The 24148-nt window shown below is 41.8% G+C and overlaps 1 long non-coding RNA gene across 2 annotated transcripts in view; it reads right to left on the minus strand.

The window, feature by feature from the left end:
- The window catches only part of LOC111526499, a 149885-nt gene that overhangs the window by 96411 nt on the left and 29326 nt on the right, over positions 1-24148 (minus strand). The window lies entirely within an intron of this gene.

The following is a 24148-nucleotide window of genomic DNA, read 5'->3' on the forward strand; positions in this document are numbered from 1 at the left end:
CGGTGGCTCAAGCCTGTAATCCCAGCACTTTGGGAGGCCGAGACGGGTGGATCACAAGGTCAGGAGATCGAGACCATCCTGGCTAACACGGTGAAACCCCGTCTCTACTAAAATACAAAAAATTAGCTGGGCGTGTTGGCGGGCGCCTGTAGTCCCAGCTACTTGGGAGGCTGAGGCAGGAGAATGGCGTGAACCCGGGAGGCGGAGCTTGCAGTGAGCTGAGATCCGGCCACTGCACTCCAGCCTGGGCCACAGAGCAAGACTCCGTCTCAAAAAAAAAAAAAAAAAACTCTGACCATTTATTCATTCACTCATTCCACAAATACTTACTGAGGTCAGGCACACTACAAAAAGTGAAGGATAGGATGGTAAAGCAGAAACAGACTCAGTTTCCGACTTTCTCAGACTCAAGGGCTAGTACAGAAGAGAAACCCTAATAAATAATGGTACACAATGTAAACTTGCAACTGTGATGAGTGCTAAGGCTTTATGAGCACAAAGTAGGGGAGTCCAAAAAGTCTTCACTGAGAAAGTGACAGCTGGAGCTGAGCACTCAAGAATGAGACAAAGAGGGAGAGCTCAGGCAGAGAGAACGTCAGTGTCTGTTGAGAAAGGAGCTCTGCAATTATGAAGCCCCAAAAGCCAGTGTGGCTGGCAGACAGGGATCAGCAGAGTCTGAAGAGCAGAGGGGTCGAATCCAGCAGACCATGTTAAGCAGCTTTCACTTACAGGCGACGGGAAACCCAGAAGGGTTTTAAACAAGAAGGTGATGATTTGGGTTTTCAGAAAGTTCAGATACAAGATCACATATGTAAATGGCACACACTCTCTAGTTAAACTCTTCTGGTCTGTCAGTCTAGGCCTGGACCCTATTCTTAACAGCACCAGAAAGGTAATTGATTCAAATGGATGATTTGACTGTTTGGTATAACAGGAAGACTAGAGGATTGGGAGTCAAGGCTCCTGGGTTTTTATCTGCTTGGGAACACTGATCTAGTCATACACTTCTCTACCCCCATTTCCTCATTTGTAAAATGAATGCTAGGACCACTCGTCCATGGTGGCTCTGATTAGAAGGGAAAAAACGTACACTTTTAAAAACGCACGTGGCTAATAAACATGAAAAGAAATTTCATAATCAGAAAAATGTAAATGCATTAAGATAGGCAAAAAATCATTGCTGGCAAGGATACAGAACACCAGGAACTCATACTATTAAGTGGGAGTGTAAATGAGTACAATCACTTTGCAGCAGAACAATTTGGCAGTATCTGGAAAGACTGAAAATGTACACGCTCCAACTTAGCAATTCCACCCACAAATGCATGCCCTAAATAACACATATACACAAGGAAACATACATAGAAATATTCACAGTAGCATCATTTTTAGTAGAAGCAAGCTAGAAACAGCCTAAATACCAGCAAGAGATTAAAGAAATGTAGTATATTCATAAAATGAAAAACTATATAGCAATTGAAATGAATGAAATGGTGCAATATATTTAGCAACAAGGACAAATCCCTAAACAAATCTGAGTGGAATAAAAACAAGTTGAGAAGGATACATGTAACATAACTTTTATAAAACGTTTAATATATTAATGTATGCATATTCATATCATACATTGTTTAATAACACATTCTTTTTTTTTTTGAGATAGAGTCTCGCTCTGTTGCCCAGGCTGAAGTGCAGTGGCACAATCTCAGCTCACTACAAACTCTACCTGCTGGGTTCAAGTAATTCTCCTGCCTCAGCCTGGGATTACAGATGCACACCACCATACCCGGCTAATTTTTGTATTTTTAGTAGAGATGGGGTTTCACCATGTTGGCCAGGCTGGTGTCGAACTCCTGACCTCAGGTGATCCACCTGCTTCAGCCTCCCAAAGTGCTGGGATTATAGGCGTGAGCCACTGCACCTGGCCAACACATTCATTTTTAATAAAAGTACAAAGATATGCACAGACGGCAAGTGCCAAATTCAACACAGCAGTCACCTCTAGGGGAAGGGAGGTAAATGTGACCAGGGAAAGGGCTTAACTCAATTTATAATATTTTAATAGCTTAAAGTAGGTGGGGGATACACAGATAATTATGTTATTTTTTATGGCTGTTTGTATCTGGAAAATATAACAGCAACAACAACAACAACAAGGACAGGAGGAAGGGGAGAAAATCAAGTTGTTTTCATAAGTCAATTTTGCCAAAACAACAGAGCCTAATTATATATATAAATATATACTTGGGAGGAAAAGGTGTTGGACCCTACCTTGAACTAGAAAGCAAGAGGCTTCTCTATAAATAAGGAGATTGCAACAGATGATGCCTAAGGTCCTTTCCAGATAGAAAATTTCACTTCCCTATTCTACCTGCTTCCTCAACTGGGGGTCTGGCACTGGCAACAGAGGGGCTAAGACATGGCTTTCCCCACAGACACCACATTTAATTCAAGTTGAGGTTTTAAAACTTGCATTTACTTACTTCCCTCTAAAATCTTGTTTTCATTCTCTCGCTCACACTTGATATATATATATTCATTTGCTGGGGCTGCCATAACCAACTACCATAGATTGGGTGGCTTGAACAACAGAAATGTACTCTCTCAGAATTGTGGAGGCCAGAAGTTCAAGACCAAGGTGCCAGCAGAGTTGGCTCCTTCTGAGGCCTCTCTCCTTGGCGTACAGAAGGCCATCTTCTCCTCTCTGTGTGTGCTATATCCAAATTTCCTCTTCTTATGAGGATACCACTCATACTGGATTAGGGCCTATCCTTGTAATCCCACTTTCACTTCATTACCTCTGTAAAGACCTTATCTCCAAATATGGCCACATTTTAAGGTACTGGTGGTTAAAACTTCAACATACCAATTTTGGTAGGGACCAAGAATCACCCCCTAATATTAGGGTGGTCCTAAAATCTTCCTATTGACAGTTTTGTGAAGGTTTGTGAAAAGAGGCAATAAAGTTATTCTAATTATGTAACTATTTGCTTCTCGTCACTAAAATGTCGACCTCTTTTGTAATTAACATCGGCACAATTAGTATATAGAGCTGCTAAAAATGAAGTAATGTATTAAGTTTAGCTAGGTATGCTACTCAAGTGAGATTAATTCTTTCTGATGTTGAAATTAAATAGTTGTCTTTCCGCTTCTTCCCACCCCTCCCCCAAGATGGATTCTTGCTCTGTCGCCCAGGCTGGAGTGCGGTGGCGTGCTCTCGGCTCACTGCAACCTCCGCTTCCCGGGTTCAAACAATTCTCCTGCCTCAGCCTCCCAAGTAGCTGGGATTACAGATGACTGCCACCATGCCCGGCTAATTTTTTTGTATTGTCAGTAGAGACAGGGTCTCACCATGGTAGCCAGGCTGGTCTCAAAGTCCTGACCTCGTGATCCGCCTGTCTCAGCCTCCCAAGGTGCTGGGCTTACAGGCGTGAGCCACCGTGCCTGGCCAGTTGTCTTTATTTTAACAGAAATTCATTCATTTTCTAGAAATAATCCTGTTGGAAAAACAACACACAACTGGTTTCAAGGACCAACATCTGGTGCCAAAAATGACACACATATGATTTCTCCACAATATTTTTTCAATAGTGTCTGCTAATGGAGAGGTGTCGCAGTTTCAGAGTTAGTCCATAGCAACACATGCGGCATTGTATGATGCACAGTTGGCCAGCCTGTCCCACTTCCAGCATGGTGCTCACTTAATTTAGCCCAGTGAGTGACAAATTGAATTCTGCTGGCTTGGCCCACGAAAGTCGCAATGTCTGCTAACCCACACAGAGCCTCCTTTCTTCAGCCTGTAAGTCATGGGAATGGGAGCCAGGTCTCATTAGGGCAAAGCCATCAAAGGACACTGGGAATCATGGAAACCGGCCATTTCAGAACAGTCAATATGCCAAAAGCCTAAAATGCCCCAGTGTGAGCGGCTGAAGGATACTGTTCCTCCAAGCCACAGACATCTCTATTTTTAGCTTGGGGAAATTGTGGTTTTGGCCAAGTCATACCTTACAACAAAGGCAAGTGAGCACATCATCAAAGCATGTCCCAAAAGAACAGGTATTTATTAGGTCCAACTTCATTTGCAAAAATAAAGGAGTCAGAGGAAACAGAGAACATCAAATACTCATGTCAGATCCTGACCCCCCAAAATTGTACTTGAATAAGGTAGTCACTAGTAGACAAATACAAGTCCAGCCTACCAACATCTTCCATGTGACTCTAAAGGTAGTTACAACATTCTTGAAAGACAAACTTTTCAAAATAGACTTTGATTATTCAGAGGTCCACAAACACCCACTCTTCAGGTGAAATCTAAACTGTCACCTGTCCCTCAATGAATGGTCACTGAATCTACACAAATGCTGTTTCTAATGTAATTAACAGGAATTCAGCAGAGAGTTCATGCTGTTTACCATGGTAAAGAATAGATCCTGGGCTGGGCACTGTGGCTCACACCTGTAATCCCAAGCCAAACTTTAGGAGGCCGAGGTGGGAAGATCACCTGAGGTCAGGAGTTCAAGACCAGCCTGGCTAATATGGTGAAACCACATCTCTACCAAAAATACAAAACTTAGCAGGGCTTGGTGGTGCACACCTGGAGGCTGAGACACAAGAAATGCTTGAACCCGGGAGGCACAGGTTGCACTGAGCCAAGATCGTGCCAGTGCACTCCAGCCTGGGTGACAGAGCGAGACTCTGTCTCAAAAAAAAAAGAATAGATTGCACCAAGTTTAAATGTAGAGGTCTCCTGGGAAACAAGGTGTTAACCCCTGTGAATTATCCTGTTGGCACTTTAAGTTCTTGTTATTTGTAAGTGGAAGTAGTAGTGATTATATCCATTTTTAAAAAGGAATAATGCTTCAAATCTGTGACAACTAAAATTACTCTTATAGAGTACGTCAGAAAAACCTTCAGTAATTAATTTGCTTTTCTAAAGTTATCACACTTTGTAGAATCACCCAAGACCATAATATTTATTTACATTTTTCTCAAGTAGTATAAATGTATATATAGTTAACATTAGACTTATCTATCATATATGAAAATAAAACCTTCAAAAAATTTCAAAATTTCATATATGAAAACACAAAAAATCAAGGCAGAATTTTCAACCTGTCCATATCAGAATCTATCACTCTACTGTACCAGAAAATCTTAAGTCCTTCCTGTTTTTCCCATTATGCTTTAGGTACCAGCTAATTTGACTTCAATTTCAAAGTAAATTTACTGAGTTCCCTCAATTGTCTACAGTAACACATTTGTCAAGTCAATGTGCTTAAAGCATCAGAATTTCAAATTGGAACATCTAAGTTCACTGGATTTCCCAAAGAGCATTCAGAAAAATATTTTACAGAAACAGCAAAAATCAAACCTATAAGCAAAGTATTTATAGTTTTAAAAAACTTTTTGGAAAACTAAAAATACATACCAATTTTTTTTTTCATTCTGGGGTTCCTTTAGATAAACTTAAGTGTTGATTTGCAGAATATTAACAATTGCAGGAGAGGGATACACCAAGGAGATAATTCTTTAAAACAGTTGCCAACTAAAAACCAGATCAAAAATGAAAATGCTACCTCTCTGAAAGTATTAACAACAGCAATCATTCCATCGTGTTCTCTGACTATCCCTTCCTTTTTCCCTCCCACCCTCTCCATGTAACAATTCCTCCATCTCATTGGACCCACACGCCATTGACCCTTTCACCATTGTTTACTATTTTCTTGCCCTCAAATTTCTTAGCCAGCTTAGATCCGTAGTCTATCATCATAATCATGTCCCCGCACACACCTTCACCTCCCTAACCTCTCTTTTCATTCCATTTGGCTCACCTGTCTAAACACTAAACCTAGCCAAACCCAAAACTTACCTCCTCCACAACTATACAAGTGCTTTTGAACATGGCTAGAAAAACAAACTCAACTAGACTGACAGGTCACATTTTCAAGTCACGGTCACTAACTTCAAACAGCAGAGCCCTTACTGCAGTCAGGCAATCCTAACACACTCCACACCATCCATCTTCCACTCTCCCAGAAAACTATTTCGTACCTCACCCTCTTGTTTCAAACCTCCAGCAGGGCCTCTTTCGTCCTCACTCTCAGCTGATGACAGAGCCAAAAGCTCTCACCACTGCATATACTAACCTGTCTGTAGCTGGGCCCATGGACAGTATTCTGCCTTCCCTCCTATTACTATGGATGGTATGTCTGTTTCCTTGTCTAAGGCCAACCTCCCAACTTTGTGCACTAGGCCTCACCCATTATTAACCATTCAAGGGCACGGCTCCAGAAATTCTACCCAATTCTTCTATATCATTCATTTCCTTTCTCCACTTAAGCACCCACTAGCAAATGGGAACAAATAAATATGTTGTTTTCCATCTTTAAAAAAATAAACTTTGACCCTTATTTCCCTTCTATGGCTTTTATTCCACTTCTCTGTTCCACATTACAGTAAAACTCAAAAAAGTTGTCTCTACTTATCTCCAATTTAACTTCTTTTATTATCCCCTAAGCTAATTCCAGTCCATCTGTCACCACCACTGTTCCATCGAACTGCTCTTGTCACTGTCACCAGTGACCTTCATACCACTAAATCCAATGGTCAGTTCTCAGTCCTCACCACCCTCGACCTCTCAACAGCATCTGAGACAGAGGTTCATTTCCTCTATTCTTTTTTTTTTTTTTAGACAGGGTCTCACTCTGTTGACCAGGCTGGATCTACTACAGGTGCACTCCACCACATGCAGCTAATTTTTGCATTTTTTTGGTAGAGATGGGATTTCACCATGTTATCCAGACTGGCCTCAAACTCCTGGGCTCAAGCAATCCACCTGCCTTGGCCTCCCCAAATGCTGTGAATACAGGTGTGAGCCACCACGTCCAACCCATATCCTCTACTCTTGAAACACTTTCATCTTTAGGCTCCAGAACTTCATCACTACATCACAGCCTTTTGCTCAGTCTGGGCTGAGTCCTCTTCATATCCCAAGCCTGTAAACACTGAAGTGCTCCAGAGCTTGGTCCTTGAACCTCTTTGCAATTGATTCTTGCTCTCTGGGTAACTTCATCCAGTGTCATGGCTTTAGATATCAACTATATACTGATGCTTCTCCAATGTATGTTTCCAGCCCAGATCTCTCCCTAAAAGTCCAGCTTTATATATTCCTTTGCCTTTTCTACATCTCTACTTAAATACCTACTACGTCCAAAACTGAACCTCTGATCCTCCCCTGCAAACTTGCTCCTTCTACAATCCTCCTCATTTCAGTGTACACCAAACCAACTGAACCCTTCTAACAGCTCAGACAGAAAACTCTGGCATCATCTTTGACTCTCCTCTTTTCTCTCATCTCCCACATCCAATCTATCATCAAATCCTGTTGGTCCTATCTTTGAAAATATGAAATATATAAAACCACATCTCACTACTCCACAACTAACACTATCCTATCTCAGCTGGATGAGCAAGAGCTTCCTATCTCGTCTCTCCACCCCGCATTGTCACTCTCAACAGACATCAGAGTGACCTCAATAAGTTGGATTATATCACTCCTCAGAATCCTCCAGCGACTTTCCATCTCTCTGAGGCAAAAGCCAGTCTTTGCATAAAGCCTTGCATGAGGGACCAGGTTACCTCATCTTCTATCACTCCTCCCCCAGCTTACTCCACCCTGGCCACACTGGTCTTGCTGCTTCTTGAAAAGGTGGACGCAGCCCACCTCGGAGCCTTTCCAGTGTCCTCAGCTTGGTTTACTCTTCCTGCTGATAGCCGCGTGCTACCACCTCGATTTCTTCAAGCCTTTGCTCAGATGTTACCTTCTGAATGAGGCCTCCCTAGTGACTCTGTTTGTAATTGCCGTATTCCCTACTCCCTTTCCCCCACTTTGTCTCTACTGCCATCACTGATATTTCTCCACTGCGATAACAATAGTATGATAAACTGTATGCTCTTGATTTCTAGTTTATTATCTGTCTTCCCCAACTAAAATGTAAGTTCAGGAGAGCCCCAACCACCCAGGCTCAAGCAAGTCTTCCACCTCAGCCTCCCAAGTAGCTGGGACTACTGGCAGGTGCCACCATGCCTGGCTAATTTTTTTATTTTTAGTAGAAACAAGGTCTCACTATGTTGCTCCAGCTGGTCTCAAACTTCTGGGCTCAGGTGATCCTCTTACCTCAGCCTCCCAAAGTGCTAGGATTACAGGTGTGAGCCACTGCACCCAGCTTAAAGCATTTTTTAAATGAATGAAAAGGATATAGCCTTAAAATAGTGTTTACCAGTAGGGAGGAAGGGATGTAAATGTATTGCTGAGGAATACAAAAGGAATTTTAAATACATTTCAAATAATCTATATCTTAAAATGAAAGAGCTGAATATTGCAAAAATTAATAATTGTTAAATCTAGGTGGTAAGTGCATGGATGACAATGTATCAATAAATCTGAAAATATTTTACAGTTTTTTAAAAACTAGAATTGAGAAAATCAACATTTCTTTGCTTTTATTACCAGAAATGTAGTTTGTAAGATTTGTCAGATAATTCTGTTAAACATATAAAAATGAATGTACATGAAATCCCAGCACTTTGGGAGGCCGAGGCAGGCAGATCACTTGAGGCCAGGAGTTCAAGACCAGCCTAGCCAACATGGCGAAACCCGGTTTCTACTAAAAATACAAAAATTAGCTGAGCGTGGTGGTGCATACCTGTGGTCCCAGCTACTCGGGAGGCTAAAGTGAGAGAATTGCCTGAACCCGGGAGATGGAGGTTTCAGTGAACCCAAGAGATGGAGGTTTCAGTGAGCTGAGATCCCGCCACTGCACACTCCAGCCTGGGTGACAAAGTGAGTGAGACTCTATTTCAAAAAAAAAAGAATCTACAAGAAACTATGGAATAGGTAAGTAAATATATAAAAATCATTTTATAAATTATTTCTAGTTTTTCCTATGTCTACAATTCCAACTAAAAGACTGCAGTAGCCAATGGAGCAGACATCATAAACATTAAAACAATGACTGCTTAAAGCACATAAGCTCCTTGAGACAGCAAGGATTCAAAAGAAACAAGTAATTATTGCAAGAAAATATACATACCAACCAATGTAGTTTTCACTGCATCTTGAATAGTCTTCTTTCAAATACAATTTTTAAATCCCTCAGATATTTAATAAAACAGTAAAACATTCTTTCTAACATTGGACTCAATCAATATGACAAATTAAAATTTAAGCGAACCTTTCCTTCCAATGCATCTGACTTCTAGTGACTATTTAACAAGGAGCCAAATACAGTCATCCAAGTGATACCAATTTAAACTTTCCTTATTCAAGCCAATTACCAAAACTGTGTCCCAATTTCAGGCCCAGAAACTGCCAGCCCAGGTGTATACATTACTGACAGGGAAACAGAGACCACCTGAGAAGGAAAGGCCTTTGTGTTTCTGCCAAAATAAAAGGCATCAGAGTTTTCTTCCAATGAATCACTATCTAAAATTGCCCTAGGCCAGGAGGGCCTCTGGTTACCTAATCTCTTGAAGCATAAGCAAGGTCTTCAGGATTCTGATACTGTCACTTTTGTAGAACAAGCGCATTGAAAACATTCAGAAGATAAGGCATCACATTGGCCCTGAAGATCTCAAATGGAACCTGGCATCAGAATTCCTATTCAGGACTTCCAGTGGCAGGACTCGCCTCCCTCGTGGAGAAAGATGACAGCCTTTAAAAGAAGGGAAGATAGCTGGGTGCAGGAAACAAAAGGCCAGGTTCCATGTGCCCAGGGAACTCTCTACAGTGCCACTTTGGCTATAATGACATCTCTTTATTTATAAAACAGAAATAATTATATTCATCATCTAATAAAGACCCCCAAAACCTTAAGAGAAAAGAAGCAAAAATGCAAATGAATACAGCATCATGAACCTGCACAACACTTTCTCAACCTGGCTCTCTGAGTTCCAGACATATCCCCAAGTACCCACAAGAGCAACGACTTAGGTCGCATCAGCAAGTGGGGAAAGGAAACTAATATTTGTGAATTACAGGACAGCATGACTCCTGAATGCCTAGAACACAGTAAAGGACTCAACTAAATCTGATTTAATCCTCAAAACAACCCTACTAGGCAGCATTATGAGTCCCACTTAATAGATAAGAAAGGACTAAGGAGAACCAAATAAACTGCCAAAGAAAAACAAACGAGTACAGGAAGTATGGAAAAACTCCAGTAAGTAGTGGACCTAGCACTTAAACCCACTTCAGTCTGATTCCAAAGCACCCGCACTAATTCACCCATATGTTTAGTGATGTCCAACAGAAACACAGTATGAGCAACATATGTCATTTTAAATTTTCTAGGAGTCATATTAAAGAAGTAAAAAAGAGGCTGAGCATGGTGGCTCATGCCTATAATCCCAGCACTTTGAGAGGCTAAGGCAGGAGGATTGCTTGAGGCAGGAGTTCGAGACGAGCCTAGGAAACATAACAAGACCCTGACTCTACATAAAATAAAATTTTAAAAATTAGCCGGGTGTGGAGGTGCCATCCTGTAGTCTCAGCTACTGGGAAGACTAAAGTGGGAGGATCACCTGAGCGCAAGAGTTTAAGGCTACATTGACGTATGATCACACACTGCACTCCAGCCTGGGCGACAGAGTGAGACCTTGTCTCAAAAAAAAATTTAAAAAGTAAAAAATTAAATAAAAATAAGCCAGTGAAACGTATTTTGATAATATATTTTACATAACCAATGTACCCAAAATACTATCAATTCATTGTGCCATCAATATAAAACTACTAAAAAGTTTTCCATTCTTTTTCTCATACTAAATCTTTGAAATTTACACTTACAGAATCCTTCAATTTGGACTAGCCACATTTAGTGCTCAATAGGCACTTGTGGCTAACAGCCACTGGTACTGGGACAGCACAGGTCTCTATCACACTGACTCCCATAAGCAAAAGGACTATCCCTCGGGGCCCAAGATGGATAGATAGTCTCTGCCTCAGAGCTGGCAGAAAAAGAGAAGCACATTCCTGGAAGCACCATGCACCTTCTTTCCTTGAGTCAAGCGCATGTCAGCTGAAAAGTTTCCTCCTTGGTGATGCCTTCCCCAGCACAAAGTCACTCATCACCTCCACCTGTCACCCTCCTCCACGGGTCCTCTTCTATTTTCTTCTTGACATTTATCAGTAAACTATTTGGTTCGTTTATTTGTTCACTGTTCATTGACCGTCTTCACCAATGCTGTGGCCCACTAAACTTTTTTTCTTTCTTTTTATAGAGACAAGGTCTTACTATGTTGCCTTGGCTGGTCTCAAACGCCTGGCCTCAAGCTATTCTCCCGTGTCAGCCTCTCAAGAGTTTAAAATTTAAGCGCCATGACAGCAGATCCTTTTCTGTATCTTTCATTACTCTCTTTCCAACACCTGGAACAGTGTTTGACACACAGAAGGTATTCAATAAACATTGGTTGCATTAATGAATTGCTATAGCAAAAAGGGTATAAATTTCCTCCCCCACAAACTAGGAAATGCATTTCCCATAGAACAATGTCATATGGAAATTCGTTTCCCAGACTCGCCCACCAAAGTCTACTTAACCCATAATGTAACAAAACCTAGAAGGAAACAACAGAGCACATGATAATGGCAGCAAGAGATTTAGTAAAGCAAAACCTCCTCAAATGCCCAGGGCATGGTCATCACTTTCACCTTCCCATGGCCCCTGAAACATAGCAGGCTTTCAATATGAACAAATCAGTTGCTTCTAAAGAGAAATTCCAGCTACACGATGGGTTAAATGATTATTTATGGGCTATCCTGGGAATCCAACCAACAATTACAGCACTGCTGTAAAATATGTTGCAAGTGGTGGTCCCTAATTCCTTAATTTAGGTGAAGTCCTCCTGTTACATATGTCTATGTTTTTTTTTAAAAAAAAAGAACTACTCTGGCCAGTCACAGTGGCTTAGGTCTGAAATCCCAGGACCCAGCACTCTGGGTGTCGGAAATAGGAGGATCACTTAAGCTCAGGGCATTGAGACCAGCATGGAAAAGATAGTGAGAACTCGTCCCTACAAAAAATAAAAAATTAGCTTGGCATGGTGATGCATGCCTATAGTCCTGAGGAGGCTGAAGCAAAAAGATTGCTTGAGCCAGGAGTTCAAGGGTGCAGTGAGCCCGGATTGTACTAATGTACCCCACCCTGGGCAACAGAGATAGACCCCATCTCAAAAAAAAAAAAAGAAAAGAAAAGAAAAAACTACTATTGTGTGAAGCAATAGAAATTCAACCCAAACTAGCTTAAATAAATAAGGGAAATTTATCATAAAGATTCTGAGGACCCCAGTTGGATCTCAGAACTCTAACCAGAAACCCAAACGCCGCCAGAACTTTCACTCCATCTCCAGGATCCAATCCTCTGGGTAACACAGTCACATCCTCCCATCCCCTAATGGAGGCTTCCTCCATTCCATCAGGACTTGTGATTAGAACTATGGCCCCTAACAGGACCAACACTTTCACACTGCTATTTAGACACCCAGGAATTCCTTGGTCTTCTAGCCTCTGACCCATTTCAAAGATGCCTGGCCCTGGCTGGGCACAGCGCTCACACATATAATCCCAGCACTTCGGGAGACCAACGCGGGCAGATCACTTGAGCCCCAGAGTTTAAGACCAGCTTGGGCAACATGGCAAAACCTCATCTCTATAAAAAATAACAAAAATTACCTGGGCATGGTGGTATGCGCCTGTAGTTCCAGCTACTCAGGAGGCTGAGGCAGAATTTCTTGAACCTGGGAGGTCAAGGCTGCAGTGAACCAAGACAGTGCCACTGCACTCTAGCCTGGGTGACAGAACGAGATCCTAGCTCAAAAAACTCCCTGGCCCAGTTTGGCAGGTGCTCATCCTTGGACCCAGCATCGGCTCAGGCTGCACTAACAATAACGACAGGAGCACCCGGGTATAAGAAGTGATTCCTAGAAAAGGAGTGCCAGGCAGATGACCCCAATGCAGTCCTTCACAGCTCCCCTTAAACACTGCACTTCACGTTCATTAGCTCATCACACGTAAAACTAACTATCTGTGTAAAGTTTACCTTTCTTAACTAGCTGATCCTGCCAGTTTAAAAAAAAAAAAGGAAAATAGGGCCGGGCGCAGTGGCTCACGTCTGTAATCCCAGCACTTTGGGAGGCCGAGATGGGCAGATCACGAGGTCAGGAGATCGAGACCATCCTGGCCAACACGGTGAAACCCATGTCTACTAAAAATACAAAAAATTAGCCAGGCGAGGTGGCGAGTGCCTGTAGTCCCAGCTACACGGGAGGCTGAGGCAGGAGAATGGCGTGAACCCGGGAGGCAGAGCTTGCAGTGAGCCGAGATTGCACCACTGCACTCCAGCCTGGGCAACAGAGCGAGACTCCATCTCAAAAAAAAAAAAAGGAAAATAAAGTTTACCTTTTATATTAAGGCATATGATTAAAGAAGGCAGAATATGTATTTCTCTTGGTCTCCACTCTTATCCCCTCATGAGGAGCAATTTCTGGCCCCTAGATGCCCCTCAGAATATTTTGGTTAAGCAAATGCAACTATTTTAAAATGAAATTTTAAGGTGAAGCTATACAGTCAATGTAATACTCCTCATTAAGAACTTTTTATACAGACTAATGATGGATTAGAACTCTTAATGGTAGAAAAAACCTCCTCCCACTCACAGGTAAGCACCCAGAACAATTCAGTCGGGAACCTAGTGTCACAGACCATAAGATCCTATAGCCGGGCGCGGTGGCCCACACCTGTAATCCCAGGACTTTGGGAGGCCAAAGTGGGTGGATCCCCTGGGGTCAGGAGTTTGAGACCAGCCTGACCAACATGAAGAAACCCCATCTCTACTAAAAAATACAAAATTAGCTAGGCGTGATGGTGCAGGCCTGTAATCCCAGCTGCTCAGGAGGCTGAGGCAGGAGAATTGCTTGAACCTGGGAGACGGAGGTTGCGGTGAGCTGGGGTCATGCCATTGCACTCCAATCTGGGCAACAAGACCGAAACTCTGTCTCAAAAAAAAGAAAAACAAAAATTCCGATAATACCTTGACCAAAACTACTTTGTCTAAATAGTTCCTGCACACACACTAGCTAGGTTCCCCACAGGAAGCAATGCCATAGGCGGCAACTTAGCAGTAGACACTCTAGCAAGAAAAGTGATAGGGCTCAGAAAAACAAATCTGCAAAGTGAACCCTCAAGTAACAAAAGCAGCAAAGGAGTAGGAGGGAAGAGGACAGCATCATGTTTACAGCCTAACAAAGAGCAAGACGCCCTGGGACTGCAGCAACACAAGCTTTCACTAACAAAGTGACCCAATTTAGCTGGCACAGGAAATTCAAATTCCGGTTAAGGTAGGATCTCTACAGGACATGTAAATTTGCGGTCCTAGACTTTATGGGGACATTCTAAATGTTGCACTTTACTGGTGATATTAAATACTAATTCATGTACTCAAACCCAAAGTAAAATATCTCTAATTTGTTAGTGAAAAAGTTGAAGTACAATACTATAGAAAAACTAGGCTGGGCATGGTGGCTCACACCTATAATCCCAGCACTTTGGGAGGCCAAGGCACGTGGATCACCTAAGGTCAGGAGTTCGAGACCAGCCTGGCCAACATGGCGAAACCTGTCTCTATCAAAAATACAAAAATCACCCGGGCATGGTGGCGGCCACCTGTAATCCCAGGTACTCAGGAGGCTGAGGCAGGCGAGTTGCTTGAACCTGGGAGGCAGAGGATGCAGTGAGCCGAGCTCACACCACTGCATTCCTGCACTCCAGCCTGTGCAACAGAGCAAGATTCCATCAAAAAAAAGGAAAAAAAAAGTACAGTATATAATTTGTTCAATTATTCAATTGTTAGTAGTAATGTGCCCATTTTAAAGATGAGAGCCTCAGAGGCAGTAAGTAACTTGGCACAAATCAGTTTAGCTAGAAATGGCTAAAAAAATACTTCAACTGAGGTCGTTAATACTAAATCCATTATTCTTCCTACTGCTTCAGAAACCAGATAATTTTGGTAAAAGTATTTCTTAAATTTATAATGCCAGGCATCATGGTGCACACCTGCAGTCCCAGCTACTTGGGAGGCTGAGGCAGGAGAATTGCTTGAACCCAGGAGGCAGAGGTTGCAGGAGCCGAGATCACGTCACTGTACTCCAGCCTGGGTGACAGAGCAAGACTCTGTCTCAAAAATAAATAAATAAGCTGGGAACAACAGACACCAGGGCCTACTTGAGAGTGGCCCCAGTGAGGACTGAAAAACTACCTATCGGGTATTATGCTATTTACAAGGGTGACAAAATTACCTGTACACCAAACCCCATGACATGTAATTTACCCATGTAACAAACCTGTACATGTACCCCTTGAACCTAAAATAAAAGCTGAAAAGAACAACAACAACAAAAAATCTAGAGAGGTAGAGGAGCCTGATCATAGAGTCATTAGTCACACTGGAGATTTGGGGCTTTATTCTGTGTTAGAAAATTCTTGAAAGAATTTTCAAGAGTGTAAAATGATAATGGGTTTAAATTTTAGACATGGCGACAGAGGAGAGACGGGTTTAAGGGGAAACAAAAGAGAAAGAGATAGTGGAGAGGGGTAATGAGGGCCTGAATTAGTGACATGGTGGCAGGCAGGCGAAGGAGGGATACAGGAGAAGAAAGAGTGATGACACACTCCTTAGGAAGATGTTCATGTTGATGGCTTCAGTGACTTGGGTAACTGAAATAAGTAAGGAACAAAAGAGGTGCTTCAGGATTTAGGGAGAAGGGACTGAGGTCAGTTTTGTAGACACTGAATTTTGTGATTTCTGTGGGCATTGAACCAGTTATGTCCAGCAGGCATCTGGATAAAAGAGTGTGACGTGTAGGAGAAAATATTCGGATGGGATGGTGATGCACATTTGGCAACAATAAGCATAGAGATGACAGAGCCACAGGAATGAATGAAACCAGCTAAAGAAGGCATATGGAAGAAGAAGGTTTCAGAAACAATCAGGTAAACTGTAGCATTAAAGGGGTGAACCAGCCCAGGGAGGAGACTCCGCAAGAAGGAGCAAAGAGAAGCAAGAGGAAGATCCAAGAAATCTGGGGATGAAATATTTCCACATGTCAATGGCCAGCAGTGTCTCTGCAACAAAGTCATTCAGTTAGGAAAGGACTGAAAATGCATCCATCCCATTTCTCAGTGCCAAAATCATTAGTACACCTTTCAGGCTGGGTGCAGTGGCTCACACCTATAATCCCAGCGCTTTGAGAAGCCCAGGTGGCCGGATCACCTGAGGTCAGGAGTCCAAGATCAGCCTGGCCAACATGGCAAAACCCCATCTCTACTAAAAATACAAAAATTAGCCGGACATAGTGATGGGTGCCTGTAATCCCAGCTACTTCGGAGGCTGAGGTAGGGAGAGTTGCTTGAACCCGGGAGGCAGAGGTTGCAGTGAGCTGAGATCGCGCCACCACACTCCGGCCTGGGTGACAGAGGGAGACTCCGTTTCCAAAAAAAAAAGACAAAATCACTAGTACTCCTTCAAAAAGGAAGAAGAGGGAGAGACAGCATTTGTGTGGCGTGGCAGGGCTGGTACCCAGTAACTGTGGTAGAGAAGTGAATGAAAGGTGAAAGAGGGGAGCGGTGATACTTTCTTTCTCATAAGTGCCTGCCTGAGAATAGAGGAAACATGTTCAAAGTGGTTCTAGGATCAAAGCCCCAAAGTCAGCCATAAGACCACATGGCATTGATGGGGGCCAGGCTGACTCACCAACTGCACCAGCCAACAGCCTCAGGAGAGAAACGGTGAGAGGAAACTCACTGGGCAGTGCCGGGAAAGTGATGCAGCTGGACACTTCCTGACTGCCACGGAAATCAGATAGGAGGGGTAGGGAAGAGGATCCAAACAGAATGGGGCACTGGATTTGCATGGATTAGATGGGGGAAGAGGTGAAGGGAAAGTGAAGGAGGTGTCCGGGGTCCTCCAGGAAACAAAAATGTCAGCACATTCCAACATGAGCTAAGGGGACACTTCAGATAGAACTTCAGACTGTTGGTTCAGTGTGAGTAATAGGATTCAACACTATCAGCAAGGGCTGGGCTCAGTGGCTCACCACCTGTAATCCCAACACTTTAAGGAGCCTGAGGTAGGAGGATCGCTTGAGGCCAGGAGGTCAAGGCTGCAATGAGCTGTGATTGCAACACTACAACTCAGCCTGGGTGACACAGTGAGACCCTGTCTCAACAAACAAACAAACAAACACTATCAGAAAGGAAAGACACAGGTCTTTATCAGCATGCACTCCCTGACCCATTCCTGGCTGCCATTCCTGGCTCCCTCCCAGGATTCAGAGTTGCTGGGCTCTGCCTGCTTAGCACTCACAACCCTGCTTAGGTCTCCAGGGGCAATCAAATGGCTGCTTCCCTTTCCCTAAGTGAAAGGCCACGTCTCTATCTGCAAAGAAAGCCATTCCTCTCATCTGTTTGCTTCCCTAGGAATGTGTATGCAATAAGAAATCTGGGGAGTGTGCAAATGGTAAACAGTAATATGCAGGGAGAACTGAAGAATAGGAAATAGGAGTGAAATCTAATTTAAACTGAGGAAATTAGAAAAGAGAAACTATACCATGAATAAATACATAATATTAAAAATCTAAGGGAAAAAGATAAATAAATAACTCTTGCTTCCAGAATCTACTCTTTAGCCTGGTGCTCCTCAGAACATATCTGAGTCCTACATCTAAAAACTGTTAGTTCAAGCTCCTTCTTTTCACATTTCTTCCCCTCCTTTTCTTTCACACAGATCAGGGCTCAGCCAATAAAGGCAAGAGGGCAGATGCAGCCCATGACCTGCCCAGGAGCTAAGAACGGTTTTTACATTTTTAAAGGATTATAACAAATAAACAAAACCAAAGTAAAATACTCAACAGAGATTGTATGTAACCTGGGAAACCTAAATTAATTTGCTATCTGGCCCATTACAGGAAAACTTTGCCAATCTCTAAGACTTCGTGATGAAGACTCTGCTGGCCAGTAAGGCAGACAGCCTATACAGCTCTTCAGCAGCAGAGCTCAGACAAGAATCTGTTTCTCTTGGCTCTAAGTCCAGGGTACTTTCCCCACCACCACATCAAACATAGATGTGAAATAATTTCCACTTGAAGTAAAAAAAAAAAAAAAAAAAAAAAGGAGCCTTTAGGGCTTCCATAAGACCCACATAAATAAACTTTAAAATAAAGATTCTACTAATTTTTTTTAAGGACTCCCGGGAGAGTAATGTCAAACGGGAAGGAAATATTTAGTCATGTGCAGCACACACCTCTCCACTATCCATTCCTCCTCTCACCTTTCACTCTTAAAGTGTCTCCCGAAATCTGTTCTAGTCTCTGTCACCTGGAAAAGAATGCTTGTGGAAAGAGATGTCACGAAGCATGATCTGTTCATGCCAAGTGCCAGTACTCCACCCTTCCCACTCCCAATCACACATATAAAAGCAAACTGTGGAGTTATGTGGCAACCCACTGACATCTCAATCACACCACCTGCAGTTAAGGCTATGCCCAAAATGGTTTAACTGGTAATCCAAGTCAAAATGTCTCTATTTTAATACTTAGAGCAGCTTTATATGCAATCCAATCACGTAACCTTTGATGAAGTTATATGTCCTAATCAATATTCACCTCGAAACTTCCAAGGAAAATCCAAATGGTAATAGCCCCAGCACAGAACTTCCCATACTAACGAGACTATTCTCTATGCTAGCTCTCTACTTTGAATGATCATTCATTTAAAAACAAAACAAAACAAAACAAAACTCCTCTTGTGGCAGATATTGAATATCATTTACAAGGAAAGGGCAGTGATAATTCATCTGTCTTTATAAATCATAACACATTCCCCATCATCTCATCAGACATATCTCAGTGTCCACGGCCTTGTTCTGTCTTGGAGCTGGCTGGTGCTGACCCCAACTGTAACAATATTATTAACAACATCAACAATATCCTGAAAGGCAAGAAGTCAAAATAAGAAGATAAATACAAATGTCATATTAAATATTATTTTAGAATGTTACATTAAAATAGATTTTAGAAATATAGTTCAGTTTTTTTCACAGAAGTACTAAGACCTAATCTTAAATAACAGAACCCAGGTACAATGTCTTTATTGAGTGTTCCTTCTACGTCCTCCTAAGGAAAACTCATATAAGAATTTTTTTAGAAAATGAAGAGAAGGTGGGAGGGAAGAAGCAAAGGAAGAAGGAAAGGGTGAAATAATAAGAAAAACCCTCAGCCAAATGTAGTTCATGACTTTTCATTCCATTGTTGTTCCATAGCTTTTAAACGACGTAGTATTATTTTTGTTATTTGTTAGAGAGTTTCACTGGTCTTTTGGGATGATGCACAGTGGAGGTCCCAATAACACTGCCTCTTATAGGACACCTGCCACGTTTCTTGGTCTTCTAATAATGCACTTTGTTCCTCATACCTCACTGTTGAATCAATTCATTTGTAGGTTCTTGTGGATTTCTAGTAAATACATACATATATTTTTTGAGATAAGGTCTCACTCTCGCCCAGGCGGGAGTGCAGTGGCACAATCACGATTCTCCACAGCCTAGACCTTCCAGCCTCAGGTGATCCTTCTGCCTCACTTCCAGAGTAGCTGGGACTACAGATGTGCACCACCACGCCCAGCTAATTTTTTCTGTTTTTTTGTAGAGATGGAGTTTTGCTATGTTGCCCAGGCTGGTCTCAAACTTCTGGGCTCAAGTGATCTACCTGCCTCAATCCTCCCAACGTGTTGGGATTACAGGCATGACCCAGCCTAGGAAACATATTTTTAACCAATAACCAATTCTAAGAAAATTAACAATTAGTCTAGGGTGGCTATAGATATTATTTACAAAACCTAACAAATAAAAAAAAAGTAAAGTTTTTCTATTCTAAATAGAGCCTATTTATGACATCAAGAAATTTAGGTAAGTTTAGGGTAGGGTAGGGTAGAGTAGAGTAGGGTATTGCGTGGTATGGTATGGGATGGATGGATGGATGGATGGATGGATGGATGGATGGATGAATTGTGCATTTGTTTGTGGGTTTATTCCTAAAGTTCAATTTAACCAGTTAATTGACAGTTAATTTCTCACTGTTTTCACTGACGAGAAACAATCCCTTTCGAGAGCCTTTTATCTTTACCAAAGTGAGTAATTGTGCACAGTCACTAATATATTTTTCTGGCCATTATTCAACTCTCTGCTTCGCTAATAAATTGTAAAAACCATTTTCATCCTGGAAATATTTCAGGGCAGAAGATCCACTCTAATAACAAACAACAGAATAAAGACAACTTTCCTGTTTAAGATAAAGATTTGGTCCTATTTGCTTTTGGTCTGTGTCTTGTTATCACTCCATAGTTAATTACAATAAAGAAAAAAGTTTTGATCTCACAACTGCCTCTAGTGTCTCTCTGGCTCCAGGTGTAGAATGGAGGAGAGTGAAGAGTCTGTGTGAGCGTGCTTGCCCCTTCTCTCTCTAATTCTGCACATCTGTCTCTTTTGTCTATATTTTCTCTTTTTATCTCTTTATCTGTGTGTCTTTCTCTGACTTGCTTATTTATCCTGTTTCTATTTTCTACTCCTTCAATTCCCCATCCTTTCTACTGCACTTTTTCTCCTGATGGGCCCTTCTTATGGAAACAACTATACGTTTATAATACTTTTTAAAAAAATTTACTAGACAGAATCTGATGTCCTCTGTTCTTGGGGGCACTGAGTAAAAGCTTTTTGTTTTTGCCAAATCTTTAGCACTTTCTCCATAAGCCACATCTAGTCCCAGCTCTATAACTGAAATTCTTGGCTCCTTTTCCCCAAATCCCATCCTTTCTTCAAAGTTCACCATCATTTACCCAGCTGCTTGAGCCAGAAACCTAGAAGTCATCTCTGAGTTCTGTTTCCCTTACGTCTATTTCAAATTCACTGGCAGATCTATAGGCTATCAACCCAAAACTATCTACTTCACTCCATCTACCTTACCATCCCCCTCATAAAAGGCACCAGAATCTCTTCTGCAGTCACCTTAGTATCACTGCTTCTGCTCTTGCCTTCCTTCCACCGTGGCCAGAATGAAATCTGAAAACATAAACTTATGGCCCTCCTTTGCTTAAAGGCCTCCTGTGGCTTACCACTGCAATTAGCATCTAATCCAAACTGCTATACAATCACTCATCTTTTGGATCTCATATTTTTGTTCCACAAACATGTCAAGCTCCTTCCTGCTTTTGGCCCTGGGCATGGTCCACCCCTCTGTCTGGAATGCCCAGATCACTACATGGTTGGTTCCTTATTATCATTCAGGCCTCTACTTAAATATCACCTCTTCACAGCAGCCTATGTTGACTTACAATCTAAAGTAGTCTCTGGAGGCAACTCTATCATACCACCCTATACTAAGGTTTCTACAGAGCCACTACCAAATATTTCCTGTTATATAAACTTTTTGTTTATTGCCTTGCTCTCCCAAAAGAATGTAAGCACCTTAGCACCTTTGAGATGGAGTCTGGCTCTGTCACTCAGGCTAGAATGCAATGTCGCAATCTCGGCTCACTGCAACCTTCACCTCCCAGGTCCAAGCAATTCTCCTGCCTCAGCCTCTCAAGTAGCTGGGATTACAGGCACGCACCACTACATCTGGCAAATTTTTGTATTTTTAGTAGAGATGGGGTTTTGCCATGTTGGCCAAGCTGGTCTTGAACTCCTGACCTCAAGCAATCCACCAGCCTCAGCCTCCCAAAGTGCTGAGATTACAGGAATGAACCACCACGCCTGCCGACCTTCCTATCTTATGCACTACCCCATGCCCAATAACCAGAGAAGTTCTAGGAACTTAATAAGCTCTCAATAAACATTTGATAAACGAATGGATGAATGAAAATCCCACAGTTTTCCCTTACCAATCTACCCTACAAAGATAATTTTCCTTTACAAATTTGCAGCATTAATTTTAATGTCTTGCAACATCTCTTATATAGCTCATAGCTGCTTTAAATATTATTTAACATTGCATGACGTCGCCACCAACCACAAATACTAAATACATATCTCCTAGAGTTGAATGAATAAGGGCAGACAACACACACACAAAAATGCTTTTATCAGAAAGTTAATTAGCCCATTTACCTGAGTGCTCTACCTCAATGGGATCCTTGCATTTCTGGGTGTCATATTGTATAGCTGCCCGGATGATTAAAAATAAAACTATTTGTGTTACATTCTCTCCAGAACATCCAGGTGGGTCCTAGGCAAAGTAGTATTACGTGCAAGTTGTTGTTGAAATGAAATAATTTGAACAAAAAACAGGGCCAGGAGCAGGGGCTCATGCCTATAATCCCAACACTTTGGGTGGCCAAGGTGGGAGGACTGCTTGAGGCCAGGAGTTCAAGACCAGCCTGAGCAACATAATGAGACCCCCATCTCCACACACACAAAAATCAGTAATAAATAAACAAAAGACAGTCATGCAGGTATTTCATTTAATCTAACATACAACTGGAGTAAAAGAGAAAGTGATAGATCTGATGTAGCTTGAGAAACCATTTAGAATTTTGTTTTTAGGGAGAAAGGCATTGCTTCTCTAAACGTTTTCAGTTGCCTTTGTTAATAATTAGGGTCTGGTGTCCTGGTTACTGGTCACTAAAGGGAGGGTGTCTTTAAAAGCAATGAATATTTTAGGTATCGTCACCTTGCTTTGCCACTGAAACAATCTGCTGAAGGGAGAGGGGCCTTTATTTTGTAACTCTATCTTCTAGAAAGCTGACCTTCCTAATGAGTTGGCCAGCTATCACCATTTACCACAGCACATACAATACTCAAGTTCAAAGTAGGTTCCATAAAAGTGGGAGCCACTCTTCAGTTTATAATCAGAGCCTATCTGATAAACAAAACAAGAATTCTTCATTGCCCATGCAGTAGCATGCACGCGTGCTGTAACAGCACTGCAGAAAAAGTAAAAATTATGTAGCACTTCCTGGCAGATGTGACATCTGATCTTTGGATTTGCACCATAAAACACCCTTAAAACAAGTAAAAATCTGGTGCAGTTTAATATCTGATCGTGTGTACTTGGTTGCCTATAAATAATGTAAAATAGAATATATGGACATCAAATTTAGAATTGTTTAAATCATCTCTGGAAAAAGAAATACTATTTTATGGGCCAGAACACATGACCATCTTTCCAGAGGTAAGCAAACACTACTATTTTGAGATAACCCCTTATAGTTCAGTTTTTTTTAACCACCATTTCTTTTTTTTTAAAGTTTATTTATTTATGTATTTATTTTCATTTATTTATTTTTAGAGACAGGATCTCACTATGTTACCCAGGCTGCACTTGAACTCCTGACCTCAAGCGATCCTTCCACTTCAGTCTCCCAAGTAGTTGGGATTATGGACATGAGCCATCACAAATGCCACCACCATTTCTTTTAACATTGTTCTGAAATGTATTATAATATATGAAATGCTCAGCTAATAACACATATTGTAAGCCATTAGAAAGCAGTATTTCTATGTTGCAATGTTCCTTATCCTGTCACATATATCCCCCCTCAAGCCATTCTTCTAATACTCACGTTCTGATCAATCAAATTATTAAACTGGTCCAATGGTAAACCTATACTTGCCTTCTGTTGTCAGAAAAAAGACAAATCTGCTACTGCATGGTTTTCATTGAAGTTTTTTACAATTTTAAAGACAAAGAAAGAAGATTAAAAGAAAAAACGACTATGCCAGGCACAGTGGCTCATGCCTGTAATCCCTGCACTTTGGCACTTTGGGAAGCTGAGGATGTGTGGGTGGATCATTCGAGGTCAGAAGTTCAAGAACAGCTTGGTCAACCTGGTGAAACCCCATCGCTACTAAAATATAAAAATTAGCCGGGCATGACAGCACACAACTGTTGTCCCAGCTACTCGGGAAGCTGAGGCGCAAGAATGGTTTGAACCTGGGGGGCAGAAGTTACAGTGAGCCAAGATCACGCCACTGCACTTCAGCCTGCATGCCAGAACAAAACTCCATCTCAAAAAAAAGAGAAAAGAAGAAAAAATTATTAGGAGGAT

The sequence above is a fragment of the Piliocolobus tephrosceles genome, chromosome 3 (assembly GCF_002776525.5).
Source record: "Piliocolobus tephrosceles isolate RC106 chromosome 3, ASM277652v3, whole genome shotgun sequence".
Taxonomy (NCBI): Eukaryota; Metazoa; Chordata; class Mammalia; order Primates; family Cercopithecidae; genus Piliocolobus; species Piliocolobus tephrosceles.